At 36.4% G+C, this 19,306-nt stretch overlaps 1 protein-coding gene across 4 annotated transcripts in view; it reads left to right on the top strand.

The window, feature by feature from the left end:
• Nucleotides 1–19,306, top strand: part of LRRC4C (leucine rich repeat containing 4C) — a 1,189,131-nt gene that overhangs the window by 552,436 nt on the left and 617,389 nt on the right. The window lies entirely within an intron of this gene.

Below are 19,306 nucleotides of genomic sequence, written 5' to 3' on the forward strand. Positions count from 1 at the left end.
GCTCAGAGAGAATAAATAATTTGCCCTAGGATATATGGTTGGTAAACACTGGAGCGGAGAGTCAATTTTTGGTCTGAATATAAAGTAATAATTTTGAAATATTTTCATTATTTTTTATTTTTATTTATTTATTTATTTTTAAAAGATTTCATTTATTTAATATTTGACAGAGAGAGACACAGCGAGAGAGGGAACACAAGCAGGAAGAGTGGGAGAGGGAGCAGGTTTCCCGTGGAGCAGGGAGCCTGATGCAGGGCTTGATCCCAGGACCCTGGGATCATGACCTGAGCCGAAATCAGACGCTTAACGACTGAGCCACCCAGGCGCCCCTCATTATTATTTTTTAACAACTATAGTACACATCCCTACCCTGAGGGTTGTGTTATAAAATAAGATTTCCTAGGAATCGGAAATGGATTTCTGTAGTATTGGGAAAATTTGACCTACAGAGGAAAGCATGAAGCAGTACTTTTAAGAGTCTTTGATGTTCCCCAAATAGTGCATAGAATCAATTCTAGAACGCTCCTTTCATAAATATTTTATTATTGACATTTTATATAATTTCAGAGCATATGATATACCTAATAGCTTTCTGTATGTGCCTAACCAGCTCCCATGTAATGAGACAGGATTTAGGGCAAATATAATTTGTACTATCAAAGTGGATCAACTGCACTTTGATACAAAGCTCTTCCTTCATAGGTCATGAAACTGAATGAATCCTTTTCCTCAGTGATGAAACCAGGTTGGCATGGATTCATTTACCCTCATGTAATGGAGTCCTGCATTGGAGAGAAGTTTGGCTAGGCTGACAGTGCAAATGTGTGCTCCAGAAGCAAGAATTCTGTGTAATCATTAAAGAACTAACTAGCAAATCGTGTGTCTGGGTCCCTAAGTGTGCTATTTTTGTGGTAACTCTTTCCTTTATAGATTGTTCCACTTTTTTTTCTTTTCTTTTTGAACATACAATGACTGGAATTAACTTGTAGAGACACACTTACCAATGTTGCAAATGAAGTGCTATAAATATGAAATATGTTGGATGACAAATTTAAGATCCAAAAATATCTTTACCAAAGGGAGCAATGGACCGAATCTAACAAGATGAAATGTAGTAGGAATACACACTGACAAATTTAACTGCCATTGTATTTTTACTGCTTATTCCTGATATAAGGGAAAGCTATTGATGTTTATGATTTAATCTAGCCAACATACTAATATTTCTCTTATATTTTATAGTGAATTCTTCAGTATTTTCTAAATATATAACCATGTAATCTTCAAATACTAATATTTTTATGTCTTCCTTTATCTTTTATGCCTTTCTGTATCTATAACTTTCATTTCTGTTTCATGTTTTATTTTGCATTTTCTGGAAATTCCAGGTTAATGGCTTGTTTTCTAATAAGTAATTTTCTAAAATCAAGTGTTCTTTGTCCTTAGTAAGTTCCCTGTCTTCAGAAGGATCATGTATGGCATTAAACACAACATATATTCAGAGACATAGTTTAAAGATATATTGGTCAAAGAAGTATGGACCATGTACCAGTGACAGTCTGTGAACCTAACATCAATCCCTAAAAATATAAGTGCAGAAATTGAATGTAGGTGTTTAGAAATTTTACAGCAATTTGATCAAACAATTTTGTCTTTCAAATCTAGTAATAAGACATGTAGTCTTTTACTTTGTGTATCTTTTTTCTTATTCATTTAGTAATCCATTTTTATAATATTTTATGTGTCAGTCTGCAATAATGGGAAAAATAAGTTGGTCTTGATGGTTTGAGGAGCATTGTTATATCAGGGATAAGAATATTGGGATGGTGGTTGAGCTAAATGAATTCTATATTTATGTTTCCTTTAAACTTCAATATTTTCTATATAGAACTCTTTCTACTGAAAACTGTAGTTTTACTGTTTTTGAGAGAACTTGTATCACATTCTAATCAAGTAACCAAAGTTTTTAGAATAGAATTAGAATCTTATTTCCAGGAACCTTATTCATTTGAATGATCTTCGGGGTATGTGAAGGACAGGACAGAGATGACAGCTTCACATAGCAACCTGCATCCATTAAGCCATCTCAGTAACAAAGAAGCATATATAGTCATTTACTTTAATTTTTGAATATATATCATATATGCTAAATGGCATACATATATGAGATATTTGCCCATTGATGGGCACTACAATATACCTAATTTCCCGTGTGCCAATTATAACTCTCCTTCCTTCTCATCCACTTCAGGAAATATACTAGATTTCAAGAGGATATGGAATATATTACTTGTTAGGTTAGTATCTAGTATATTTTTTTCCTAGCTTTAAATCTTTATAATTTTATCATAGATAATTTTAAAATGTATTTTTTATAATTTTGTCCTAGGATATTTTTCATCTTACATATTACTGTGTTGGACGGTGTGTCTCGATATTATGGTTGTGATCTGCTCGTGATATGTAGGGCACGCACCTAGACCCACGGAGACACATGTATGATGAACAGTTTTCATAAAACACTATAAGGTAGAGAGCGATCTTAGCGTTTACTTAGACCAACTCCCGTATGTGACAGATAAAGACATCAAGTACAAATCAACAGAGATGAAATTTTTTCCACAGTCATTTATTCTGTAGTCTATGTAAAACAGCCTCTGTCAGTTCTTAGCTTTCTTGATTAGCAGTAGTCTCCTCTCTCTCTTTTCTCTCTCTCTCACGCACAGGCACAAACACAAAACTGTTCATACACATTTCAATAATTGTTTCTAGAATTTCAGTATATACACATTTATTTGGTTTAAACATTTTTTAAACATTCTCTATTATTTGGAAGACAAATAATCATTTAAAAATTGTTATATTTTGGGGGAACCTGGGTGGCTCTGTCGGTTTAACTTCCAACTCTTGATTTCAGCTCAGGTCATGATCTCAGGCTTGTGGGATCAAGCTCTGTGTCAGGCTCCACGCTCAGCAGGGAGTCTGCTTCTCTCTCTCTCTCTCTCTCTCCCTCTCTCTCCCTATGTCCCTCCCCCTTCTTGTGTTCTCTCTTTCTAATAAATAAATAAATCTTTTAAAAATTATTATATTTTCAGGAACTATAAAGGATATATACAGTTTATAACTTTGCTGATCATTAATGAAGCCAATACTCATATGTGGCCATTGAGTGCCTGAAATGAGGCTTTCCAATTTGAGATGTCCTGTAGGATAGACGTATTCCAGAGCTGAAAGTTCTACTATGAAAAAAATAATTTAAAATAGCTTAGTGATATTTTTATGTTGGTTTTTATGTTGATAATATTTAGATAGTTTTGTCTAAATAAAATACATTTAAAGTAATTTCACCTGTTTCTTATTAATATTACTACTAGAAAATTTAGAATTGTGCACACATCTCCCATTATATTTTCCTTAAGTAGCCCTGGTTTAGAACCTTTCATATATCTGTAAATAATTCCCATTCTGCTAATAATGCCCAGCAGAGACTTTATCTGAGAAGACAAGTCAAAGAAAAATTCTGAGCCTGAGATTGGTAAATTTCCTTTACAGTGAATTTAGAAAAGTATGAAGCCAAGATCTATGCCTTTCTAAATATCATCTAATGTTATAACCACATCCATGAAGTGAGTTTTACACAGCTTTAATTGAAGTAAAACGGTCAACAGAATTTTAAAATTAATGGTATATGTTAACATTTTATAAGGATACAAAATATGCCAAGGTCTGTGAAGCCTTTACATGCTGATGTTGAATTACATGTTATCACAATCATAGCCAAAATGCACCACCTCAAAATATGTTCAGAATAAGTAATTCATGGGTGCCTGGGTGGCTCAGTCATTAAGTGTCTACTTTCGGCTCAGGTCATGGTCTTGGGGTCCTGGTATCAAGCCCCACATGGGGCTCCCTGCTCTGTGGGAAGCCACTTCTCCTCTCCCACTCCCCCTGCTTGTGTTTCCTTTCTCGCTGTGTCTCTCTCTGTCAAATAAATAAAGAAAATCTTAAAAAAAAAAAAGATAAGTTATTTCACATAATCTTAACATGAATAATTATAGATAGTTCTTTTTTTCTATGTGATAAGTTGTTCTACTTCCTATGTCCTGCCTCTTCCTAGGTCCTTTGGTAGTTGTATTTAAATCAAATCTAATTTTTGTTTTGATATTTTCAATATTTTGGGTAAAGCTTTATCAATATTTTATAAATTAGAAATATACCCAATCAAAAAATAGTTTTTCTTTCAGTATGTTGTGCCAGAAGTAAAAAAAAAAAAAGATTGATAAGGAAACAGAAGAGACCAAATTCCAAACTTAGTTTTTACTAACATGCCTTTTGATTTATCAGAATGGTCTTCATTGTTAACTGAGATTGTAGCAGGTATCCTCAAGCTCCTCCCAATTCTGTCCCATGATTTTGGGATCCCATTTGTGGCATTTCTTATTGAAACATGGTGGTACTGTGTTCTTCTGATTTGTGGTAGTAACTGTTATATCTCCAGTGCCTGGCATATTAAGAAGTGTTTTTAAATTTGTTTAGTTATAATGCCCAAGCAGGAATACTACAGCAATTCTAGATACTAATCTGTTATTTTTGATTTTTTAAATTTATATTTTTAATAATTTAAAATCTTTACTTATATACAGTTGACCCTTAAACAACATGGATTTGAACTGCGTATGGGTCTACTACATGGATTTTCTTCAATAATAATAGTACAGTTCTGTAAATGTATTTTCTCTTCTTGATTTTCTTCATAATGTTTTCTTTTCACCAGCTTACTTTATTGCAAGAATATGGTATATAATACATATACAATACAAAATATGTCTTAATAGACTATTTATGTTTTCAGTAAGGCTTCTGGTCAATAATGGGCTATCAGTAGTTAAACTTTTGGGGAGTTGAAAGTTATACATGGATTTTTGATTGGACAGGAGTCAGTGTCCCTAACTCCCATGTTGTTCAAGGGTCAGTTGTGTTTTATGACTATATAATTTTAATTATACACATTTTATAATTTTAATATTAAGTTTTATATTTCATTATGAATTTAAGGTTTAAAATCAAATTACTTATGTTATTTTATTCTAATGACAAAGAACTGTTTCAACCTATGTGTCCTGAAGATGAGGGGCAGGAAGACAGCTGCACCAGATATGTTGGCTTAGGGAACTTTGACTGGGTCTATTTCAAAACCTCATCTAATGCCTTGGTTATTAAGGGATTAGATTATAATACAAACATTTGACTCTTTCTCTCTTCTATTAGAAGATTATGAGATTCACTTTTACCTTTTATGCATTTATCAGAAAGCAGAAATAATATGTTTTTTAAAAGATTTATTTATTTTAGGGGGAGAGAGAGAGAGAGAACATGAGTGGGAGGGGCAAAAGGAGAGGGAGAGAGAAACTCAAGCAGACTCCATGCTGAGCACAGAGCCCGATGCGTGGCTCCACCTCAGGGCCCTGAGATCACAATCTGAGTTGAAACCAAGAGTCGGTTGCTTAACCGACTGCACCACCCAGATTCCCCAGACAGCAAAAATAATATTATAAATATTCATTTCACACTTAGATATTATTACTTAGGACCCAACAAAAAGTCACTGTGCATTAGATATAAGATTCCAGATGCAAGCTTGCTGTGTCATGCATTCCTCAGGCATTTCTGTCACTGCTGCCCATTGCCTAGGATGTGATATCTGACCTCTGGAGAGCCACCAGGAATGAGAATCAGTATTTAAGTTTCCCTGAACAGAGTGACATGAAAATACTGTTTGTGGTAGTACTGGTGATAGCAACAAGTTTCTTTTGATGCTTCAGTTCAGACACTATAATCCATTTCTCAACAGCCATTTCACTACAGCAGATAAATTGATATCAACCATGATAATTTCATCCTCTTTGCCATAGACTGGTTCAGAGGTTTTGGGGTATTAGGGAAAGAAATGTCTTGTTCTTGGGACTGATGGGAAGTTAGTCATGTAACTGAGAATAGATATAGATCCAGTTGGTATTGGTGACCAGCTTAGAAAGCAAGATGAATCAGCCTTGTCTTATGCCATAGATGGGGGGCTTAAACAACATAAATTTATTTTCTCACAGTTCTGGAGGCTGGAAGTCTAAAAGCAAGGTGCCAGCATTACTGGTTTCTCCTGAGAGCTCTCTTCCTGACTTGCAGACTGCCGCCTTCTGTCTGTGTCCTTATTGTCTGAGAAAGTGCTGGAGTGAGCTCTGCAATCTTTTCTTATAAGGATACTAATATCATCCTAAGGGTCTTGCACCATGACTTTATCTAAACCTAATTACCTCCCCAAAGCCTTATTTCCAAATACTTTCATACTGGGGGTTAGCACTTCAATATATGAATTTTGAGGGAACACAATTCAGTCCGTAGGAAGCCTCATATTCTGTAGGTCACTATGAAGGGTGAAGGGGGACTCCTGTATCAATCCATTTCGGAACCTGCCTGAATATGAGTCCTTCATATGTGAATTATCATATCTCCTTTTTATTTTATGCCAATTTGATTTGTATTTTCTTCCTCCCTCCCTCCCTCCCTCCCTCCCTCCCTCCCTTCCTTTCTTCCTTCCTCTTTTGCAGTAAAGTGCTTACTAATGAACTCAGTGTATGATCTCATTAGCACTAGAGGGCTACCATTCAAAATTGGCCCTGGGCACTAACTCTTGGTTCAGTGTGAGCAATTTCTCTTCCAAGAAAACTTGGAACAGTGATAGGAGAGGGGAAATCAGCCCTTGGGCAGGACTTTGGATGTCAGGGACAGTCAGGAGTTGATTGCTTTCACTTCAGCTTTGTTCAGCATCTAAAGAAAGTATGGGGACATAGTGAGATACCAATTGGTATTACATGTATCAACAGAGCAGTGGAAGGTTGGGGAAAAAACTCTACCTAGCTGTCCCTAACATTTTTGACACATTATTTTATATTCATCCACATTCAAATTCGTTATTGAATACATATACTTATCTTTCCATGAAAAGCTACTTTCAGTCTAGCAAAAGCATGTAGGCCATTTTCTCTCTTAATACTCCAATCACATTGTACTTCTGAATGGCCCATGCTTGTTTTTATACCTTAAGACCCCTAAACACGCAATTTATTCTGCTGTTTGTCTTGTTGGCAAACACCTATTCATCCCTTAGGACCCTGCTCAACTGTAACTTCTGTCAAGTCTTCTTTGAATTAGACTTGATCCACACATTTCCAGAGGCAATAATAATTAATTTTCAGTGTTTTTAAGTCATTGTGTGTACCCCTTAAAAGCATCATACTGTGTCTTTACTATTAGTTTATCTGTATGTCTAATTGTAATATGGAATGGTATCTTGAGCATAGAGGTTACACCATTTTTTGTTTTTTATAGCCCAGCACCTGGCACAGAGGTTAATAGATTTTGGGCTCAGTATCAATGTGTATTTTTTGATTATATGGAGAATGGTTAATGATATCATGGCCAGATCAATGGCCAGAATGGACTTTTTAAATTTATCTTTCTAAAGTATACATCTGAATTTGGACAATATTGTTTCAAATGGCCTTAGTTTTGGCAGAATGAATATTCTTTGGGGTTTTTTTTTCACACAATTTTCCAAAATGCTTGGTGTTAAATATCATCCAACAAAGTAATTTGAACAGCTTTTAGCTATATTCAGGAACAAATCTGTAGCAATAGTCTTTGAGTTACTGTATTGCCAAAGAAATTACTAATATTTCTAAGCAGCTCTGTAACCATATGTTGCTATGCAAAAGCATTCCAGAATGTTTCTGCTCTACAGGTCCAGGGGCTGCAAACCTTTCCATCTCTGAGATAAGAATTGATCCAGAGTTTCAACTTGCTTTATTGTTGTCTGCCCATATTATTTAAATATTGGTATGACTTGATGATCTGAAGGAGTTTTCAAAACTACCTCTTCATTTGTTTTTCCACCCTCAATATCATAGTGATGCCCAAGTATGTTCTGTGTGTTGTACTACTATTCCTTTCATTTTCCATTAAAACAATATTTCCATCAAAGCAGAATTCAGATACCTTGTTTACAATGACATAAACATTTCTATAGAAACCAGTTATAATGTAAACAGGACTGAGACTTCAGGTGGGAGAATGAATGGCAGGAAGTATTGAGTTCCAACCAAGATTTTTGTGCATTATTATATTTAGAAACCAGGATATGGCCAGAAAAAAAATTAAAAAGTGTTTTGAGTAAAAAAATGACTTATGTGTTAGAAAATAAATAGTTTTAATAACTATTCTGCTATAGTTTTGTAAATATTTAGATTTATGGGTTAGGTAGTTTTGGTGGCAGATGGCAGTGGAGAATAGGAAGAATGGGGGCTTTGTCATCCTAAGACTTTTAGTAATATTTCACAAGTATAGTTTTTAAGACTGATTGTCTAGACCAAACAATTAATTTTACTGATGAAGAAATGCAAGCCTGGAAGGTATAGATAATTTGCTGTGGGCTACATAAGTAGGTAGTGGCAGAGCCAGAACAGGAACTAAGGTTTTTATGGCACTTTTTCCTATCAGCAATTTTCTAAGTTTAAATATGGCAGCATTCATTTGCATAATTTTTTTCCATATCCAACCCATTTAATGCTAAAAACCTGAACACTTCCATTTGGTATAAAGCTGGAAAATGTAAATCTGAGATTAAATCACAGCTCAAAACTTCACATTGTTTGAATATATATGAAGAATTTGTTCATATAACATATCAATGTATGTTTCCATTAGCCTGGAGACTGTGGAATATTCTTCACATTAGCAAACTTGAACATATTTTTCTTAGAAATTAAGAAAATAGTTAAGATAGCCTCCTGCATTATATAGCTGCATCATCGTAGTGAAGTTCACTTATTTTCACTCCATTAGGAAAAATAATTTAAATGCACTAATTCATACGGTCAAATCAAGAAAATGATGCAATATTTATGTGTATATATATATATATATATATATATATATATATGTCTGTGTGAATACTATCTACATTTACATAGCACATATTCCATCCTTTTTTTAAGAGGATGTGTGTATGTTTTGTGTGTATATACACAAAATAAAGAAATGTACACATGAAAATTTGTTCAAGCATAATTTTGGCTATATATAATTTTTGCCTTAGGCACTTCTTTTAGGAGCATTAATCAATAAGATTATGTGAATCTGCTATATTGATGGACTTGTAAATTTTGCGGGACTCTAAAAAGGGAAGGTGATTTTTTTTTTATCTTTGATGAGCACCAGGAAAAGGTCATGTCTCCATCAGAGGTGATCGATCTTACCTTACTTAATCCTTCATATATGGTACTTTATTCACTTGATAATGAAATGTGAAAACCTATAGAGTATGTTCTCTGGAATTGGGATAATTAATAATGTGATATTTAATGACATGGACACATACATGCACACAAACACACATACATATGTCATTGTACCAAAAACAGGAAAAAAAAAAAAGAAAAATCCAGGTAGTTAATATTTCCAGTCTAAAATATCCTCAGATTATTTATCAGCATTCTTTAGAGTACGAATTCTCCATTCTCTCTGGGGAACCATGAACTGGAATTTACACGTAGATTTGTATTTATTACTGTCTTATGAAGATTTTACTAGTAGTAGATTTTAGTTAACCTTAAAGAGTCCATGTATGTCTATCTAGAAGATGATTACAAAGTTTTTTATCTTTGCTTCTGGCTTCAGGCTCAAGAACTTTCCATTTTTCCCTTTACTCTTCTGCCTAAATAAATATATACCTTGTCCGATTTGCACAGTGAAATAAGGGACAACAGTGCCTGTCTGGGACTTCTGAACATATGACTCCCTTCATAGCAAAGGCCTTCAGCCTCCTTAGGGAACATAAATTAGTACAGGCCCACTGTTTTGCACTCCAAGATGAAAAAAAAAATGCATTCATTAGCCTAGAATGGATTTAAGCAAATAGGTTCAGCAACTAGTCTCCCAGATATGCTTAATTGAATATTCAAATTCCTGCAGCCTGTAAACACTTGTATTATAGCAGAACTGGGTTCTTGTGGGTCTTGAGTAAGTCCATGCTTTTAAGATATTGCTTTTAAGTCAATCAAGAGATGTTGACTTTATTGCATACATTATTACAGATTGTGTTCTTAGTGAGCTATCTCTAAATGATCAAATTATCTAAAGACATTACCTAAATTTTTACTAAAATACAGCTTCTAAAGAGAGTATCAATCTCAGATCTCATGAAAGGTTTTGTTTCTGCCATTAGTTTTGCTGTTTTTTGTTTTTTTGTTAAGATTTGACAGAGAGAGAGAACACAGCAGGGGGAACAGCAGGGAGGAGAGGGAGAAGCAGGCTCCCCGCTGAGCAGGGAGCCTGACATGGGGCTCAATCACAAGATCCCGGGATGGTGACCTGAGCTGAAGGCAGATGCTTAACCAACTAAGCCACTCAGGTGCCCCAGTGTGTTTTGTTTTTAATAAAGGATGATTAGATCTTCTTGAAACTCTTGTTCTCTGTCCATATGGGAATATTTTAGCTAATGGGTTGAAATCCTACAAGTTCAAATGTTGTCTTGAACCTGAGCTGGCCCCTAAAAGTCTATGACACTACATGGGAACATTTAATATATAGGACAACTCAAGCTGTCATGTCTTTATTCTTCCAATTGGTATGAAAGGCAGTCCAGAGATTAACAATCATCTCAAATATAGAAACCACTGGAAATAAGCTTGATGTGGGAAGTTCCAGCCTTTTTAATGTCTCATTTCAGCCTGTCTTTTCAATACCATTGGACATATTTACCATTTGACTGGTAAATTTTTGATATTTTAAAAGTAAAAGACCTGACTTTTCTATATGGGTGTGAGTGATATTTTGCAATTTTTTAAAAGAGGGGGCATCTGGCACATACTCTTGGGCAGAATCTCTCTCATTGCAACTTTGTGCTTCTGCCTGTTATCCTCCTGCCTCAAAAGTAGCGGCAGCTCATCAGAACTCTATTCACAGTAATTGGTGAAATCTTTTTGGAATCCTTCAGGCTGTATAAATGTCAAATGTTGCTGTTATTGCCATTATTAATGGGGCTTTGGGTAGAGAGGGAGGAGAAAGGAATAGCTTGACTGTATTAACATGCATTGACTACATATTGACTGCAAAGAAGAATTGTATCTGCAGGAAGAAAGGTCAATTTCCATGATTTAGTAAGCCATTGAGAGATAGCAATCTGGCTAAATAGAAAGGAATGATTTGCTCTTTAACAAGCAGTTAGTTCTACCTGGGAGGAAAAATCACTCTCCCCTTTATAAATCTGGTCCTGGTTCTGTGCCTGTGGATACTGTAAGTAAGGGTGTGCCACACAGAAAGAAATCTTCATAAACCCAGCAATTTCCTTATTTTATTCTCCTGTACCCATTGAATATATGTGAGGCCCAAAGAATTCCAAAAAAATGGAGATACATGAAGTGAAAGAAAAAAAAGGGTGCTGTTTTAAATTTTTTTCTTCTTTTTCTTGCAAATGCACACACCAAAACAAACAAACAAACAAACCTGTGAAATTGGCTTCATTCATTCCAAAAATCTTTTAGCTTTTCCTGGCTTCCTGGCCTCCATTCAACACGTGTCAATGCTGAGTAGACTCTGGCAGACTCTATCACAGGGGCAAGATGTGTCTTGTGTCAGGAGGGAAAGGAAACACTCCTCTGTATTGATCTACTCTTCTTTAAAAGGGTTAGCCTGGTGACGGGTATTAAGGAGGGCATGTACTGAATGGAGCTTTGGGTGTTATACGGAAACAATGAATCATGGAACGCTACATCAAAAACTAATGATGTAATGTATGGTGATTAACATAACATAATAAAATAAAATTTAAAAAAGTAAAGAAATAGAGGTGGGAAAAATGAAGAGCAGGTTAAAGCCATCTATGTGTGGTGATGTATGTTTCAGCTCTTGTGCACTTGAAGATCAGTTTACATTATGCTGAATAGCACTAATTATTATTATTTTTAAAGATTTATTTATTTGAGAGAGAGAGCAAGCATGCATGTGCGTGTGTGTGTGTGTACGAGCTGTGGGGGGGGGGTGGTCAGGGGAGGAACAGAGGTAGAGGGAAAGGGAGACTCTTGAGCAGATTCTGTGCTCAGCACAGAGCCCGAGGAAGGGCTTGATCCCAGGACTCCAAGATCATAACCTGAGCTGAAATCAAGAGTCTGTTGCTCAACCAACTGAGCCACCCAGGCACTCCATGAATAGCACTAATTATTTAAATTGACTTTTACCTTATTATTAGGGCCAGTGAATGATTGAGTTCTTGCCGTGAATGCCAAGTTGTGTTTCAGAGAGGATAGAATGAGTATAGATGTCCACTTGAGATGGCAGAATGTAATTTGAGAGGGAGAAGGGAAATGGGCATATATTAATCATCCATATCTTGGCAGCTTGAAATAGTGACAGCCATTTTTTTTTTTCTGAATGATATTTCCATTTATTTATTTTCCCATTTGGCTACACACAGACTCCATGGGTAATTATAAAGAAACTGAATCTGGGTGGTCTCCTTTAAGAGATGAAGTGATGGAGGATTCTTTTTCGATTGCATATGAATAATCTATATCTTGGTGGCTTGGCATAATGAGAGACATTGTTTTAATAAAGGGAGTTCGTAATCTGAGTGCTCCAAGAAACTACTGGGCAAACTTGAAGTTAACTTCTCTAACTCTCATTTTCTCTGTATATCAAAAGGAAATTTTAAACTTGAGCTCAGAGTTTTTATTAAGATTAAGTGATCTGGGGGCGCCTGGGTGGCTCAGTTGGTTAAGCAACTGCCTTCGGCTCAGGTCATGATCGAGTCCCACATCGGGCTCCCCCTGCTCTGCGGGGAGCCTGCTTCTCCCTCTTGCCTCTGCCTGCCATTCCCCCTGCTTGTGCTCTCTCTATCTCTCTGTCAAATAAATAAATAAAATCTTTAAAAAAAAAAGATTAAGTGATCTGGTGTATGTGGAAGCATCTATAGAATGTCTAGTCCTTAGCAGGTACCAGATAAATATCAGTTTCCCTCTCTTGCAAACTGAAATGCCATTATCTTCTCTGTAATAGCCACTTAAAAGCAAAGACCAACTCACCGTAAAAGAGCAGTGACCTATCAAGGAGTGGGGCAATAAGTAACAGCAACATTTATATTAGTACATAGGTTGTGAGACGGCATGCTTATCTTTACTAGTTCTTTTGTGGCCCGGTATATGATACTGTGGGTGATTGAGTAGATAGATAGCATTAACAAGAAACAGTGAATTCAAGTTTTAACTGGGGGCACTAGACTCTGGGTCTCCACCCATGGAGACATGTTGCCATTCCTAATAAGGTAATATTTTGACTGGCAGTCCTGTTTAGAAATATGTAGTAGATATTTCGATTAAGAAGACTATTAGCATGATGAATGATGCCTCAAACATTCATGAATTTAGATGAGTACTAATAAAATGGTTAGAAAAACAAAGCTTGCTTGGAGTGAATATTTAAATGTGGAGATTTTTAGTAGTGAAAAGATGAATCCAGAGATTTGGGTTGATAGATTTTTGTAAGCTGCCTTATCTTGCTACTTATTTTACATATGAAGCAAAGTCTATTTGGGAAGTAATCAAGGGAACGTTCTACTTTAATTTTCATTTTTAATTTCATTAGTTTTCATTTTAATCTATTTTTGATTTTTAATTTTATACAAAACTATGCATTTTTAACAGCTTTATTGAAATATAATGCCATAAATTTCATAAATTGGAAATGTACAACAATATTATGGTTTTTAAATAAAATTATAGAGTTGTAAAACTATAACCAAATTCCAGTTTAAAAATATATCAATTATTCCCCCCAAATTTCCCTTATGTCTTTTGCAGTTATTCCCCAGTCCTACCCTCAACCATGGGCAAACACTGATCTATGCTGTTTATGTAAAATTGCCTTTTCTGTGCATTTCAATATAAATAAGATCATACGCTATGTAGTCTTTTGCATCTGGTTTTATTTTACATTTACTGTAATATTTTTGAAGTCCATCCCTGTTGTAGTACACTATCAATGGTTCATTCCATTCTGTTGATCAATGTTATTATATTTATGGTTATACCACATCTTGTTTATCAATTTTCCAGGAGATAGGCTTTGGATTGTTTCTAGGTTTGGCTATTTTGAATGTTGCTGCTGTGACTTTTGGGTGGCTTTTTTTGTATAAACACATTTTTTCATTTCGTTTGGAATGATTCTTTTTTTTTAAATTTTTTATTGTTATGTTAATCACCATACATCATTAGTTTTTGATGTAGTGTTCCATGATTCATTGTTTGTGCATAACACCCAGTGCTCCATGCAGAATGTGCCCTCTTTAATACCCATCACCAGGCTAACCCATCCCCCCAACCTCCTGCCCTCTAGAAACCTCAGTTTGTTTTTTGGAGTCCATCGTCTCTCATGGTTCGTCTCCCCCTCCAACTTACTCCCCTTCATTCTTCCCCTCCTGTTATCTTCTTCTTTTTTTTTGCTTAACATATATTGCATTATTTGTTTCAGAAGTACTGATCTGTGATTCAACAGTCTTGCACAATTCACAGTGCTCACCATAGCACATACCCTCCCCAATGTCTGTCACCCAGCCACCCCATCCCTCCCACCCCCCATCACTCCAGCAACACTCAGTTTGTTTCCTGAGGTTAAGAATTCCTCATATCAGTGAGGTCATATGATACATGTCTTTCTCTGATTGACTTATTTCACTCAGCATAAAACCCTCCAGTTCCATCCAAGCCGTTGCAAAAGGCAAGATCTCATTCCTTTTGATGGCTGCATAATATTCCATTGTGTATATATACCACTTATTCTTTATCCATTCATCTGTCGTTGGACATCTTGGCTCGTTCCACCGTTTGGCTATTGTGGACATTGCTGCTATAAACATTGGGGTGCACGTACCCCTTCGGATGCCTACATTTGTATCTTTGTGGTAAATACCCAGTAGTGCAATTGCTGGATCATATGGTAGCTCTATTTTCAACTGTTTGAGGAACCTCCATACTGTTTTCCAGAGTAGTTGCACCACCTCGCATTCCCACCAACAGTGTAGGAGGGTTCCCCTTTCTCCACATCCCCGCCAACATCTGTCGTTTCCTGACTTGTTAATTCTAGCCATTCTGACTGGTGTGAGGTGGTATCTCCTTGAGGTTTTGATTTGGATTTCCCTGATGCTGAGCGATGTTGAGCACTTTTTCATGTGTCTCTTGGTCATTTGAATGTCTTCTTTGGAAAAATGTCTGTTCATGTCTTCTGCCCATTTCGTGATTGGATTATTTGTTCTTTGGGTGTTGAGTTTGATAAGTTCTTTATAGATTTTGGACACTAGCCCTTTATCTGATATGTCATTTGCAGATATTTTCTCCCATTCTATAGGTTGTCTTTTGGGTTTGTGGACTGTTCTTTTGCTGTGCAAAGGCTCGTATCTTGATGAAATCCCAATAGTTCATTTTTGTCCTTGCTTCCCTTGCCTTTGGCGATGTTTCTAGGAAGAAGTTGCTGTAGCTGAGGGCAAAGAGGTTGCTGCCTGTGTTCTCCTTTAGGATTTTGATGGACTCCTGTCTCACGTTTAGGTCTTTCAACCATCTGGAGTCTATTTTTGTGTGTGGTGTAAGGAAATGGTCCAGTTCCATTCTTCTGCAGGTGGCTGTCCAATTTTCCCAACACCATTTGTTGAAGAGACTGTCTTTTTTCCACTGGACATTCTTTTCTGCTTTGTCAAACATGAGTTGACCATAGAGTTGAGGGTCCATTTCTGGGCTCTCTATTCTGTTCCATTGATCGATGTGTCTGTTTTTGTGCCAGTACCACACTGTCTTGATGATGACAGCTTTGTAATAGAGCTGGAAGTCCGGAAGTGTGATGCCGCCAGCTTTGCTTTTCTTTTTCAATATTCCTCTGGCTATTCGGGGTCTCTTCTGGTTCCATAAAAATTTTAGGATTATTTGTTCCATTTCTTTGAAAAAAGTGGATGGTATTTTGATGGGGATTGCATTGAATGGGTAGATTGCTCTAGGTAGCATTGACATCTTCACAATGTTCTTCCAATCCATGAGCATGGAACGTTTTTCCATTTCTTTGTGTCTTCTTCAATTTCTTTCATGAGTATTTTATAGTTTTCTGAGTACAGATCCTTTGCCTCTTTGGTTAAATTTATTCCTAGGTATCTTATGGTTTTGGGTGCGATTGTAAATGGGATCGACTCCTTGATTTGTCTCTCTTCTGTCTTGTTGTTGGTGTATAGGAATACCACTGATTTCTGTGCATTTATTTTATATCCTGCTACTTTACTGAATTCCTGTATGAGTTCTAGCAGTTTTGGGGTGGAGTCTTTTGGGTTTTCCACATAGAGTATCATAGCATCTGCAAAGAGTGAGAGTTTGACTTCCTCCTTGCCGATTTGGATGCCTTTAATTTCTTTTTGTTGTCTGATTGCTGTGGCTAGGACTTCTAATACTATGTTGAATAGCAGTGGTGAGAGTGGACATCCCTGCCGCGTTCCTGACCTTAGGGGAAAAGCTCTCAGCTTTTCCCCATTGAGAATGATATTCACTGTGGGTTTTTCATAGATGGCTTTTAAGATATTGAGGTATGTACCCTCTATCCCTATACTCTGAAGAGTTTTGAACAAGAAAGGATGTTATACTTTGTCAAATGCTTTTTCTGCATCTATTGAGTGGATCATATGACTCTTGTTCTTTCTTTTGTTAATGTATTGTATCACATTGATTGATTTGCGGATGTTGAACCAACCTTGCAGCCCAGGGATAAATCCCACTTGGTCATGGTGAATAATCCTTTTAATGTACTGTTGGATCCTATTGGCTAGTATTTTGGTGAGAATTTTTGCATCCATGTTCATCAAGGATATTGGTCTGTAATTCTCCTTTTTGATGGGGTCTTTGTCTGGTTTTGGGATCAAGGTAATGGTGGCCTCATAAAATGAGTTTGGATGTTTTCCTTCCATTTCTATTTTTTGGAACAGTTTCAGGAGAATGGGTATTAATTCTTCTTTAAATGTTTGATAGAATTCCCCTGGGAAGCCATCTGGCCCTGGGCTTTTGTTTGTTGGGAGATTTTTGATGACTGCTTCAATTTCCTTAGTGGTTATAGGTCTGTTCAGGTTATCTATTTCTTCCTGGTTCAGTTTTGGTAGTTGATACATCTCTAGGAATGCACCATTTCTTCCAGGTTATCTAATTTGCTAGCATAGAGTTGCTCATATTATGTTCTTATAATTGTTTGTATTTCTTTGGTGTTGGTTGTGATCTCTCCTCTTTCATTCATGATTTTGTCGATTTGGGTCATTTCTCTTTTCTTTTTGTTAAGTCTGGCCAGGGGTTTATCAATCTTGTTAATTCTTTCACAGAACCAGCTCCTAGTTTCGTTGATCTGTTCTACTGTTCTTTTGGTTTCTAGTTCATTGATTTCTGCTCTGATCTTTATTATTTCTCTTCTCCTGCTGGGTTTAGGCTTTATTTGCTGTTCTTTCTCCAGCTCCTTTAGGTGTAGGGTTAGGTTGTGTATTTGAGACCTTTCTTGTTTCTTGAGAAAGGTTGTATTGCTATATACTTTCCTCTCAGGACTGCCTTTGCTGTATCCCAAAGATTTTGAACAGTTGTGTTTTCATTTTCTTTGGTTTCCATGAATTTTTTTAAATTCTTCTTTAATTTCCTGGTTGACCCATTCATTCTTTAGTAGGATGCTCTTTAGCCTCCATGTATTTGAGTTCTTTTCAACTTTCCTATTGTGATTGACTTCTAGTTTCAAAGCACTGTGGTCTGAAAATATGCAGGGAATAATCCCAATCTTTTGGTACCGGTTGAGACCTGATTTGTGACCTAGGATGTGATCAATTCTGGAGAATGTTCCATGGGCACTAGAGAAGAATGTGTATTCCGTTGCTTTGGATGGAATGTTCTGAATATGTCTGTGAAGTCCATTTGGTCCAGTGTGTCATTTAAAGTCTTTATTTCCTTGTTGATCTTTTGCTTAGATGATCTGTCCATTTCAGTCAGGGGGGTGTTAAAGTCCCCCGCTATTATTGTATTGTTTTCAATGTGTTTCTTTGCTTTTGTTATTAATTGCCTTATAAAAGTGGCTGCTCCTATGTTAGGGGCATAGATATTTACAATTGTTAGATCTTCTCATTGGATAGACCCTTTAAGTAGCATATAGTGTCCTTCTTCATCTCTTGTTACAGTCTTTGTTTTAAAATCTAATTTGTCTGATATAAGGATTGCCACTCCAGCTTTCTTTTGGTGTCCATTAGCATGGTAAATGGTTGTCCACCCCTTCACTTTCAATCTGGGGGTGTCTTTGGGTCTAAAATGAGTCTCTTGCAGATAGCATATTGATCGGTCTTGTTTTTTAATCCAATCTGATAGCCTGTGTCTTTTGATTGGGGCATTGAGCCCATTTACATTCAGGGTAACTATTGAAAGATAGGAATTTAGTGCCATTGTATTGCCTTTAAGGTGACTGTGACTATATATTGTCTGTGTTCCTTTCTGATCTATGCTGCTTTTAGGCTCTCTCTTTGCTACGAGGACCCCTTTCAATATTTCTTTCAGGGCTGGTTTCGTGTTTGCAAATTCCTTTAGTTTTTGTTTGTCCTGGAAACTTTTTATCTCTCCTTCTATTTTCAATGACAGCCTTGCTGGATATAGTATTCTTGGCCGCATATTTTTCTCGTTTAGTGCTCTGAAGATATCATGCCAGTCCTTTCTGGTCTTCCAGGTCTCTGTGGATAGGTCTGTTGCCAATCTAATGTTTCTACCATTGTAGGTTACAGATCTCTTCTCCCGAGCTGCTTTCAGGATTTTCTCTTTGTCTCTGAGACTCGTAAGTTTTCCTATTAGATGTTGGGGTGTTGACCTATTTTTATTGATTTTGAGAGGGGTTCTCTGTGCCTCCTGGATTTTAATACCTGTTTCCTTCCCCACATTAGGAAAGTTCTCTGCTATAATTTGCTCCAATATACCTTCTGCCCCTCTCTCCTTCTTCTTCTGGGATCCCAATTATTCTAATGTTTCATCTTATCGTATCGCTTATCTCTCGAATTCTTCCCTCATGATTCTGTAGTTGTTTCTCTCTCTTTTTCTCAGCCTCTTTATTTTCCATCATTTGGTCTTCTATATCGCTGATTCTCTCTTCTGCCTCATTTATCCTAGCAGTTAGGGCCCCCATTTTTGTTTGCACCTCATTAATAGCCTTTTTGATTTCGACCTGGTTA

This window comes from Callorhinus ursinus, unplaced genomic scaffold, assembly GCF_003265705.2.
Source record: "Callorhinus ursinus isolate GAN/ISIS: 27379988/994484 unplaced genomic scaffold, GSC_fseal_2.0 scaffold21, whole genome shotgun sequence".
In the NCBI taxonomy this organism is placed as follows: domain Eukaryota; kingdom Metazoa; phylum Chordata; class Mammalia; order Carnivora; family Otariidae; genus Callorhinus; species Callorhinus ursinus.